The sequence below is a fragment of the Halyomorpha halys genome, unplaced genomic scaffold, assembly GCF_000696795.3.
Source record: "Halyomorpha halys isolate HHAL.00 unplaced genomic scaffold, Hhal_1.1 Scaffold1023.1, whole genome shotgun sequence".
Taxonomy (NCBI): Eukaryota; Metazoa; Arthropoda; class Insecta; order Hemiptera; family Pentatomidae; genus Halyomorpha; species Halyomorpha halys.
The window spans coordinates 563,947-577,417 of NW_027110911.1; the positions used below are offsets into that span (position 1 = coordinate 563,947).

The window sequence follows — 13,471 nt, forward strand, 5'->3', positions numbered from 1 at the left end:
TTACAGTCATGTAGATCAGTCTTTTGTAATGTGTTGGAAGTTTAGACCGTTTGTCTAGTAAGTGCTGTAATAGTCGAAATCGACATGCAGTTTCCTGTCTTCTCAGTCTGGTGTGAGGATTCCAGGTTAATCGCTTGTCCAAATGTAGTCTAAGGTAGCGGATCTGTTCGACAGGGGTAAGAGTGACATCATTAAATAAAACTGTAGGGCAGTCAGTAGATAAAATCTGAATGTGGAAGAGGGAATGATTTAAAAAAGAATCAGGTTTAATAGTTGATGCCTAAATCGAGGTTATGGATACACCATTGACAAAAATACATGTGGGAAAATTTTTGAAGAGGCTGAAGGCTCAACCGAAATAATAGGAATCGAAAGAAAACTTATTTAAAGTAATCTTAGAGGTGAAGAAGAAAGTTTAAAAGAAAATGACATTATTGTACGTTTGTTAAAACATCACAAATCTAATCTCGACAACATAGAATTAGTTCTTATTTCATCATTTTTTAGAGTTGGATAAACTCTGGTTAATTTATTCTGTAGTGGTTGTCGCCATCGTATTCCTAATAGGTTGCCAATCGGCTTCACTTGTAGACGTCAGTATGGCTCCACTACCAGCGGCAGTGCTTCAACTCCACACATTATATTCCTTCATTTTTCAATATGCGAGCTGTCTCGTTTCTATTTTAGTTAAGTGGAAACTCCTGCAAGAAACTATCAATTCTATCAGATGTTTGATTTCTGTCATACATAAATTGAAGTTGAATCTATGGAAAAGCCGGATTACTATGTTTTTCGCCGCCCTTAATGTTATACACCCAATATTACCCATAATTACTTTTTACATAACTGGGAATCTGCCAGTCAGCTTCACTCATAGAATATTTCATGTTACATGATTATTATTATTATTAGGTTCACATCAATGTTTTTCGCAGATTTGTTTCCTATTAGAAATTGTTTCTAAATTATTCGAATCTGAAATTACAATTATGAGGTCAATAAAGTGAAGTGTATATCTCAAGGGTCAAATTGTCAAAACGATGGAGCAATTTATCGAAACATCAGACCAAATCACAACAGTGGCTAGAAATGCTAATTCTATATATTCTTATTAGTTACTGTATCTTATTTCAGATAGGTTTTTGTTAATTGTAGTGTTAATGTTAATTAGTGTCCATGTTTTTCATTATAGGTCATATTTCAAAAAGGTTTTTTAGAATATGTCTGGGTTATTGGTTTATTGGATTATTGGTCTGGGTTATATTGGACTTGCTTATGATTTAATATTATTTTTATAACTGTTTTAAAATATGTTATACTTCAGTGATAGCATCCAAGAAGGTTGCTTAATTTTACTTTATTTTTTTTTCTTTCGAGACAATGTTCTAAGCCACATCTTTTATACTCTTGTGTACTGCTGAAATCTTAACCCAATTTAAGTCCGTGCTCAATCTTGACGAACGTAGTGCGACAGGGCAATGGCCATAGTCTTTTATTCGTTCTAAGCCACCGTCGCTCTACGCTTGTCCAGTCACGACATGGACTAAGATTATTTATAATCTTTATAAAAAAAAAAGATTAATAATAATTGTTTCGGTCATTGTTGCAGTTGCCTTATAGTGTGTTAGATTAAGCCCAAAAGAGGTAAAGAACGATCTGAGGACGGCAATATACACTGAAGCGAACATATACAATATAACTGAGGGTCCGAATTCAAATTCGGATCTTTAATAAGGGCACTAAATTATATTATATAAGTATATTTGTTTCTTCATTGTTTGGTTCAATGACTATCGCCTTCGTTTGGTCGTTATATGCCTCTCTAGTTAGGTTACAGTCTAACAGATCAATTATTTACATTTTTATTAATGTATCCGTCCTTGACATTAATCTGCATTATTTTTAATAAGGCGATAGTGTTAAAAGATAAAAAATAAAATTTTAAATTTACTGAACAATAATATATATCCATGTGGACTGATTAATTAATTTTCGTTCACATATACAAACATAGTAACATTAATATAATGCTGCAAATGCTTATCGCTAAAATAATCAGTTATTAAAATGAATTACCAAAATACTTTACATAATTAAAATAAAATATAAACCTATCAATTTAATAAGAATTTTTTTTTTATTTATTTGTTTAATGTAATTTACAACTGTACAAAATAATACAATAAGTAAATATGTTGTATGTTTCATATACACTTGAAAATCTTGGGAAGGAACCACCCATCGGTGGTACTTCAAACATTAATTTAAATTAGAAGGTCCCGTGGCCATCTTTTTTTCAGACGCCTCGGAGGATTATCAGGGATTGTTAAGGATGAAAGATTAAGAATTAATGGGTTAGGATGGTTAAGGAGTTTGGAATGAAAAGACGCATATCTGTTTTGGGCCAATTCTGCAACGAATGGGTTGTTAAGGTCTTTGTGAATGAGTTTATTTGTAACGTAATAAGGAGCATCAAGGATTTTACGTAGGCTTTTGGATTGTAAGGATTGGATGCGGGAGGAATTTGATTGCCCCCAATTTGAGCCCAGAGCTCAATTCCATATGTCCAAATTGGTCTGATTATCGTAGTGTATACTAATTTTTTGTAGTGAATGGGAAGTTTAGAGCGTTTGTCAAGTAAGTGTTGTAGCAATCGGAATCTACAAGCAGTTTCTTGTCGTTTCAGTCTTGTGTGTGGATTCCAAGTCTCTTGTCCAGAAGGAGTCCTAAATATCGAATCAGTTCAACAGGTGTTAGTGGAGTATTTAGAAAGGATACTGTAGAACAGGAGGGCAGAGGTTTACGACGGAGAGTAAGGTGATCTGATGGGATTTGTCAGGATTTATTTTGATTCTCCAGTTTTGACACCATTCTTCAATAGATGTTCTGTGAGTCTGTAGTGTTTGTGATGCATTAGTTGGGTCGTTGTTTACAGATAGTATACATAATAAGAAAAAATAAAAAAGTTAATAAATAAGAAATGTAAGAGACAAAATAGAAATTAGTAGTAGACAAAATGAGTTTTGTAAAATTGTAAACAATACATAACATATTTTATATAATAGAAACATCAGAAAATTAAAAAGAAAAAAAAAAGGAATTATTAAATGTATAACCAATTGGAAAAACTAAAAATTTAAATTAGCAACTCTAATAAACAAACATTCATAATTAATAAATGGAATTTAATTAAACTTTTGAATATAGCTCAAGATCATAAAATAGGAAAATATATTGAATCAACGAACGTTGCAAAAACCTTATGAATTAAATTAAAAAAATAATAATTTAATAAACTAATAAATAATAGGAAACATCAACAATTTAAATTTGCAGCTATAAAAAAAACAAAACATACAATTATAAATAATTATGACTTGGAATTTAATTCAGCTAAACTTTTGAATATATCACATCATAAAATATACTGAATCAACATACGTCGAAAAAAAAAATTTCATTAGGAATGGATATTTTGGCCTCACATTAGCTGAATCACTCGTCCAATATTTTTGAGAAATTTAAGTGCCAAGTCCTTTGTCTCACATTCTACCCAAAATTGTTACAAACGTTAAATAGCATCTAGTAGTACAGGCTTATGTGGAACTCAAGGTTGTGTCGTGTTAGAGACACTTATCTACAAGGATATACCATGTAATCCTTCTATGATTTACATAATTAGCTATTTCCCCCTATTATATTTGTTTAATTACTGTACATTAATATTTACTACTCTATTCTGTATAGATAACTCTTACCATATTTAGCATGTCATCAATTCTCAATGAGAATTAATATATGAGTTGGTTAGAACCGAATTAATGTAAGTCAATTTCATTTATTTAGATTAATATTTTTATAAATGATAAAAGCATATTCTTCAAGGACATACTATATACTGTAATAAAATCTATATAATATACGAATATCATTAAAGTACATTGTAAAAAACTACTTGAATTATTTCCATAAATGAAAAGTGCCTTAAATAAGATTTATTGGCTCCCAATGATACGTTAATAAGTTGTTTTCCATGTTTGTTCTCGGAAAAAAAATTCATAAATATATTAAACATTTTATTGCTTGATTGAATATTGCTTTTCTCTATTGAACAATTTGATCCTATGTTGCGAATCAGGGTTGAATTCACCAATAATATAACATAATGGATTGCTTAGGACTGTCAGTTACAGTAATGGGATACTTTAGTGCTAATGGAGATATTGAAGCAGGACACCCGTCCATTCGTTCCAAGATGTGCCGATCATTCGCTTCATCAATGCTTCACAACCCAATATTTATTGCTTCCACTATCCTAGGAATTTTCCCGTTCAGATCGGTGAAGGGTTTTTTTATCTTTGACAAATTCTTGTTCTGTTATTCCGTCGTTGTAGTCACCATCTTCTCCTATATAGGTTATAACTCAATTCCAAACACTCACAATATGACTTCTGTACCAGCTATATTGATTGCAGTCATCATACTTGTAAACATTTTCCAATACCCTTGCTGTCTCATTTCTGTTTCACTCCAGCGGAACCTTCTACGGAAAACTGTCAGTTTTATTCAACCCTTACTCTCCGAATATCAGGAAATTAAGTTAAATAATTGGAACAATTACAATACTAAGTGTTTCGCCTTGTTCAATGTTATACATCCAGTCTTAGTTCTGAGTATCTTGTGGCTTATTGGAACTCTGTCGATGAGTCCCTTTGGTTTTGTAATATTTGTGGGTGCACCTGTATGTGTTTTGCAGTTCTGTTTTCTTTTAGGTGTTCTTTGTGAATTACTTGAAACTGAAATCGCAGATCTTAAGGCTATAAAACGAACTGTATATCGTAAGCGCAGTATCGAAATGATGGAAAAACTCATTGAAACAACAAACCAAATACTTTCAGCGGCTAGTAACATCGATTCTTTATATTCTTTCCAGAACTTGTATCTGATTTCGACTAGATATTTGTATTGTTTAGTTTCCTTGTTTTTTATCATAGGAAATATTTCAAATAGCCTCACCACATATTTAAGAGTAATCACTGGGGACTTTATAATGATGTTGTATCACTTTTACATAAACTGGAAAATCCTTCGGGCTTCGGAGATAACATCGAAGAAGGTTTGTGAATTTTCGTGTGTAATTAGGTGAAATGATATAATTTTTAACTTAATTTTGATATCTTAAAAGCAATTAATGATGTCTGAGGTAATTAAATGGTGTTAGGTCAAACTTTGGTGAATCCATTTTGATTATTTTAAGTTCTTAAGATATTCTCTATGCAATGCTAAAAGAATTTTCTCATACAAGTCACAGATTAAACTACAGTTGTCCTGAAAAAATTTCATTTTCTTAGAAATTCACCTTTTTCAGTTGTTTTTTATATCACGCAAAATAGGACTTGCCAGGTGTAGTATAAGAAGCCTCAATCATGATGAAATTTGGAACTCGGTAAACAGATGCCGGATCACCTATTTTTTCTAAGAAACGTATAGAAGCAGACTTGAGATCAGGACAAAAACATTTTCCAAGCGCTGCTTAATCTGAAGGCTGCTTTCGACTCAGTCCCGCATCAGGAGGTATCGAACGTTAAGGAGAAAAAATCATATAATGCCATCACTACAATTAACGGAACATTTGAAGGTAATACCTGGGTAGTGCGAATATATGCGAGGAAGACTGTTACACCCCAACTGGATGAATTTGTCTGCTAGGTCAACTATTTTTCGCTTATGTGTTGCATAGATGAAGTACATCAGTAAAAGGAGAACATTACCTACACAAATTGAAAGACGAATGAACAAGAGCATATTGGAATGGAGTGCAAGAGTATCTATATTAATATTTTTAGAAAAACTTATCAACAAATTAAGCAACACCAGCGGGAGCTTCGGTACGGGACGGTGAGGTGGTTGCGTCATCTTAAGTAAATTAGGAAATTCGTTTAAAATCACAAGAAAATTTTAGACTTCGTCTTCCAACTCACAATAAGTTCTTGCAATAACGCTATTCCATTTTTCATTTCCCCCAGTAAACGAAGGTTTTATGGTATTAGTTATTATGCCTAATGACGGCTCGAGTGAAATGAGAGAGCGTTCAGTTTCTCTCAGTAGTTTAGGAGAGATTATCAAAAAAAGCTTCTTTTTGGGGAAAGCATTTCGAGGCATTAATTTAAATTAATATTTAATTTAATAATAACTCACACTTATTAACTAGTACAATCGATTAATTTAATTTGGCTTGCTTGAGTGGCATTGGCATTGGTTCCTGAAGAGCAAGAGTTAAATTTTGAATGATTTCCTTCAGTGAATTCATTCTTAACCGAAGAAGAGTTGTTTAATAAAGATATTCCCCTGGATAAATGTTGCGCGACATTACCCAAATTAATTGTAATGTAAAGTTATCGCTGGTATAAGTATTTAGAGTGGACTGTATTTAATAGATTTTAAAATAAATGAAGAATGATAATATAGGGAGATAGACCTCTATTCTTGAATTAATTTATATACAATTAATGATATATGTCAAAAGGGTTGTACATTAGGGTTAGTTGAATTAATTTTGATTATAAGTTTACATGATATTACTTAAAATAATAGATATTGTAAGTTACTTGATGTTTGTTCTGTGAGATTTTGCTGTATCATGAAGACTTGTTATTCGATAATTTTCTCTTCCCACTTTCATCCTGCCTTCCGTCCCTCTAACCGAATGTGGTGAAACCATTCACTCATGGTGAATTGCGGATCTCAGCCAGAAAACGATGTGGCTGTTCACTCTTCTGTCCTGTTGTAGAGGCCAAGATGGCTACCAAAGCCTACTGCCTCATACATCTGCCACTTGATAGAATCTTGAATTTCTATTCAAAATGTGAGGGAAACAACTTCCTCAAACAAGAGTAATAGATAAAAATGATGATATCTTATTTACATACGTCTATCGGACATTAGTATAACTGCTCTAAATATATCGTTAATTATAAGTCATAAGCAATATATAAATGATAAAATTCATTCATCCCTTCAGAAAGTAAAACCTCAAGTTATTTCTTGATTATTATTTTCATTTATTCCGTTTAATATTTTTCTGAATGAAATAAAAATGTTGAAAATGAATAAAAAAAACATTCTTCAAGGACATACTATGAACTGTAATAAAATGAATGTAACATACGTATTATAGAACATTTAATAAAAAAAAAATTAATTATTTCCATAAATGAAAAGTCCCTTAAATAACACCTATTTCCCAATTATACGTTGATAAATTGTTTTCCATATTTATCCTCGGGGAAAAAAAAATCATAAATATATTACATATTTTATTTATAAATTGATTATTGCTTTCCTGGATTGAACCATTTGATCCTATGTAGGGAATTAGGATTGAATTCGCCAGTAATATAATGGAATTTAAGAAAATGTAACATAATGGATTGCTATGGACTGTCAGTTACAGTAATGGGATATTTCAGAGAACCATTTGTTCCTAATTGCGAATTAGGATTGAATTCACCAGTAATGTAATGGAACTTAGGTAAATGTAACATAATGCTTTGCTTTGGACTGTTAGTTACAGTAATGGGATTTTCAGAATTAATGAAGATATACAATGGAGACACGTCCATTCGTTCCAAGATGTGTCGGTCATTCGCTTCGTCATTGCTTCTCAACCCGATATTTATTGCTTCCACCATCCTAGGCGTTTTCCCGTTCAGATCGGTGAAGCATCTTTCGATCTTCGACAAATTATTGTTCTGTTATTCCGTCGTTGTAGTCACCATCTTCTCCTATATAGGTTATAACTCAATTCCAAATACTCACAATATGACTTCTATACCAGCTGTATTGATTGCAGTCATCCTATTTGTAAGCATTTTCCAATCCCCTTGCTGTCTCATTTCTGTTTCACTCCAGCGGAACCTTCTACGGAAAACTGTCAGTTCTATTCAACATCTACTTTCCGAATATGATAAAATTAAGTTAAATAATTGGAACAGTTACAATGCTAAATGTTTCGCCTTGTTCAATGTTATACATCCCGTTCTGGCTCTGTTTATTTTTTGGCTTACGGGAAACCTGCCGGTGTTTTCCATTGGTTTGGTATTATTTTTTACATACGTATTTTTAGGTTCATCTGTGTGTCTTTCACAGTTCTGTTTTCTTTTAAGTATTCTTTGTGAATTACTCGAAACAGAAATCACAGTTCTGAAGACTATAAAACGAACTGTATATCGTAAGCGCAACATCAAAATGATCGAGAAATTCATCGATTCGACAAACCAAATCATATCAGTGGCTAGAGATATTGATTGTATATATTCTTACCAGAACTTGTACCTTATTTCGACTAAGTTTTTTAATTGTTTAGTATCCATGTTTTTTATTATTGAGTATGCTTCAGTGAGGTTCAATGCAGATTTTAGGCTAATCCTTGGCGACTTTTTATTAATATTATATCATTTTTACAATAGTTGGAAAATCTTTCATGCTTCAGAGATCACAATCCAGAAGGTTTGTGAATTTTATTGTATATGAATAGATAACATTTTGAATTTAATTTTAACATCTTAATTTCAATCACCTTTTCAGCATATTTATTTAATTATTAACTGACTTCTTTTGTAGACAAACATAAAATGAACGAACAGTACTTGTTTGAATATTTTTAGGATAAAATCCACATTTCTTAAACAAATGAAGATAAAAACACAACTAAAAAAAAAAATGGTTACCACAAACGCTACTGAGTTTCATTCCGGATTGTCGTGTTACTGATCTAGGCACTAACTGAAATGAATGACTTCCCGTTCTACCTTCAATCACAGGTGTGCTTATTTACTCCGAAATCGGATGCTGAGAGATAAGATTGCTACAGTAAAGACCCTTATGTTCCAATTCGCCAACCTTAACGAACGGTCAGGGCGTTCTGACGAAGTTTCTTCTACACTCATTTAATGCAAACCTTTCGCTACACCTCCACAACCGAAACTTGTTACGAAACTTTAGACTGAAAACGAGAAGCAAAAATACCTCGTGTACTGAGCTCTATAAATGAAAAGTAATAATTGTAATGAAAATTCTGTTACTTTAATTATAATGACAATTATGTTACGAAATGTATATATTTTTTAGATTCAATGAATTCTGCTAGAAATAAATAATACAAAAAAAAAAAAATGCATCAGCACGTTTATCATAAAAGTTTAGCAATTTAGAATTTTAATTAATATTTTCTGCATACTTTTACAGCTTCTCCACCCTTCTTACTTCCACCCATTAACGAATTAAGTTCTGCCCCGGAAAAAAATGGCCTAGTCATATCTTGTAAACTTCAAAGATCAAAAGTATCATGTCGATTATAGAACAATTAGAACATAGCGGTATGAAATTTCAAAACTCATATTCATGATTTTTGTACCTTTGGTCATAAACTCTTTCAACTAACGCTTATACCGTGCAATAAAACTACATTCTGGTTTTTATTAATGTTGAAAAACTGCCATAACATAAAAAGGTTTCTAAAAAAAAATAGTTTATAGGTACATCAGTTATTAGTTCATAATATGTTTTTATGACAGAATCGTTTAACACTAAGTTAGCCATTTGGGATTAAATTGACCTGTCAAAGGGTTGTAAGGATTATATTGGAGTGTCAGTTACAACAATGACGCCTCTTTCTTACAGCTAATGGAGGATATTGAACGTACTGAGCTAGTTTGTTAGTTACAAGATGTCCCGATCAGTCGCAACTACTGTCAAATGTAACCCGCTGTTCATAGCCTCCACCGCCTTAGGCATCTTTCCATTCAAAATAGCCAATAGTCTCATGGAGTTGGACAGATTATTGCTCTGTTATTCTGTGTTCGTTGTCACAATCATATCATTTATGGGCATTTTCACAGTTGTATACGAATCTACCTTAGATGATACTTTACAAGTCACATTGAAACAAATAGTTATTTTGCAAATCATACAGTATCCCTGCTCTCTCGGTCTCATATTTGTCAAGCGAGCAGTTTTGCAGGAAACTGTCGCTTCTCTCCAAAATTCTAAATCTATATTTTATAAAATGAAACTGAAAATATCTAAGAATTGGAGCAGTAAGGTGTTTGAATTGTTCGATACCTTACAACCAATTATATTCTTGCTACTTTTTTACATAACAGGAAACTTCCTGGGCATTCCCTCAGCTTCTATCTTATTTATTTTATTCACAGTGACTGGGTCTTCTCTGTATTTTTCGCAGTTCTGTTTTCTTGTAGGCATCGTATCCAGATTATTTGAAGCTGAAATAAATGTTTTGAAGATGGCAAAACGAACTGTATATCGTAATGTTGATATCAAAATGTTGGAGAAGCTCATCGAAACGGCAAACCAAATCATATCTACGGCTAGAAGTATCAATTCTATATATTCCTTCCAGTTCTTATTCATGTTTTTCCAGAGATTTTTAACTGTTATAATGCACATGTTCTCAGTAATTATAAATATTACAAAAGGTTTCTCTGAAAATTACCATTTTATCATCGGCGACATTTTCATGATGTTCCATCATTTGTATAACAGCTGGAAAGTAATTCATGCAAGTGAGATGGCATCGAAGAAGGTTGGTAAAGTTTTGTTTTTGAAGGTATAGTCCATGAAGTCATAAAATGTCCATTTATCCGTTGTTTAGAAATAAGTATTTAAGGTTTTAAATTCGTTGTTCAAAGGAACAGAAATTTAATTTTAATAATTTTTTAATAGTTTAAAGGATGATAAATACTACAATTAAATACTCTTGGGACTGATTCGTGTTGATACGTAGTTAGGCGTGATACTGAGATAAATATGATTACGGCCTATGGAATATAAAGAAACCACGGATGTCCTTAAGCTGCAACTTTTATGTCCGTGTTTCTTCAAGACGCCAGCTACTCAGCCATTAAAGGAGTGGGGGATATTTAAAGTCTTTCTAAACATTCCTGAACGAATTCATTATTATTTTTGCCAATATAGAAAAAGAAAGTTAGCCAAAACCAATAATCCTCGTTCAATAATCACAAAAATTAATTTCAATGATAAATAAATTCTATAACTTTGATGGTAGGTGATTAATTATTAGTTTGAAAGGCGTGTGAATTTTCAAATCAAGGTTATCATTATATATTAATATTTAAATTTCTTTTACCACAAAAAAAAAAATCAAATAGATCTGGTATTAATTAACAACAGAGGGCCTATATATCGAAGTGGCACTGGAAAGAAAATCAACTTTTACATCTCATCCCGCCTAATAAATGTTTTTACCTATCTTAAGTAGAGGTTAACCTTGAATCCAAGGTAGTATTCTTTGTATTAAAATAATCTGCAAAGATAAAGTGATTTCTTCATGCTAAGAATTCGAAAGGTTTAACATAGTATTTATTCTTTTCTAAACCCTATTCTGGAAAGGTATAACATTCCCCTTCTCTGTAAGCTGTACATTTGCACAGATTTTTCAGTTTATGAACGAATGATATTTTCTGGTCTGGAAAATAGATTACAAAGAAATTGAATATACAAACCAATTCAACAAAAATATTTTTTCAGAGAATCATTGGTCGGATATTTCTCTTAAATTGAGAGTATTATAAGGAACAAAAGCATTTAAGTAACTTTATAGTTATTATAAAGTAATATAAATATACACCTTCATTTCTATTATAAAAATGTGAATATAACAAAATTTTATCATTGTTTTTATAAATTCCGTACGTAGATTAAATTTGTACTATCAGACTACTTTACAATTTATTTTTTTTTTCAATTTAAGAGTTCTATTGTATCTTTTCTAAATATCTTCTTTTTTATATTGTGGTAAAATAGGGCATTTTGTAACAAAGCCTATCATGTTTCTCTTATCTTTTATTAAATAAAGAGTGTAAGTTATTTTCATAATATATTCTAAAATTTAATTTTATCAGTTTTCCTCCAGGTTTAAATATCTATTTAATGGATGTATCTCATATTCTCTTAATGGTTTTTGGATATAATGAGATTTAAAATTATACATTTTACTGTTGTTTTTTTAATTTGTTGCTATGTTTTTTACTTTCCTTTTCACTGATATTAGGATAGTATTGTAACTGAGAGAAATTTTCGATTTGCACATTTAAATCTATACGCTTTAGAACTCTCTCAGGCAAAAAAAAAGACTTGCTGATCATTGGTCAATCTGTGTGTCTATACCAAAGTTATTTCATGAAAGGATTTTGTTTTTTCTGGTGGATGCTGCCCGCTAAAAATATATCGCTTAAAATGGACAAGTAATAGGGAAGATACAGCTTGTTGAATTTACTTCCCATTTTGACTTTCACTTACTAAGATATGGAATATATAGTAAGGAAAAGTATGCGATTGTAAAAAATTTCGAATTCCAGTTTTCGACGTAAATAAAAGGTTTGGAGTTCCCTTGGGTCAAAAACCATGTTTCACAATATGTTTTTTTTCGTGAAAAACCTATCTCAAAAACGAAAAGTCTTATGAAATTGAAATTAAATATTAAAGATGGGTGTATACCTGGAATGTTACGACTTTTTCGATAAAATCAACTGACCAAAAGCTCCACTTTAGAGAATCAATTTTTCAAATGTTTTCGATTTTCTCAAAAACGACTTGAACGAGATGGATTAAACTCATTACATAAATGGACAATTTAATGTTCTTTAATATCAAACAGGTATTATGCTCATTGAAAAAAGGTTGAGATATGAGATTCGTCAAATTTCCATGAAATTCTCATTCTTTTTGATACCTCTTTGATCAAAATCATGATCGCTCCTAGAGAAAGAGCTCGATAATACCATATTATATATACATACAATGTCGAGTATAGAAAATATTTCTTAGTTTCTTGGTATATTTTGCTTTTTTACGATATCATGGGAATTGGTAGTACCATTTGGAAAGCTTTTGACAATTAAGACCCGTATAGTAAATATTGGTAAATATGAAAGCAATAATCATATTTATATAACTGAAATCACAACAAAATATGCTCCGTATTAGCTCATAGTCCTCAAAGTAAGGGTAAAATCTCACGTGCAACCCTGTTAATTTCTTGGGTTAGGGTAAGCTTGTAACGCACTAATTAAAGGGATCTAGGTAAGGGCTCTCTTCTTATAGATCGGAGAATGGATCGGGGGAGAAATGACTTTTTATCACTCCTGAAAAATATAGAAGAAAATTCAGCGACAAGGCTTTTGCCTGAAGACGATTTTGGGTTATCCTGTTTTCAAAATATAATTCGTCAAAAGTGTGGCAGAGTATCCTTGTGTTATTTATATTATTGTTATAATTATTAACATTATTATTATATTATTGTATTATAACATTAACATCGGTGATTTTGAAGTTGACAATTATACTGATAAGAAGATCTTTGCGTTGGTCAACGACTTCGAAACGTTCTGGAATAAGCTTCTAAAACTAAAATTCTTGAGAACACCAGTAA

General features: G+C 31.5%; 1 protein-coding gene across 1 annotated transcript in view; it reads left to right on the forward strand.

Annotated features, from left to right (window-relative positions):
• The window catches only part of Tango14 (transport and golgi organization 14), an 82,931-nt gene that overhangs the window by 62,848 nt on the left and 6,612 nt on the right, over positions 1 to 13,471 (forward strand). The window lies entirely within an intron of this gene.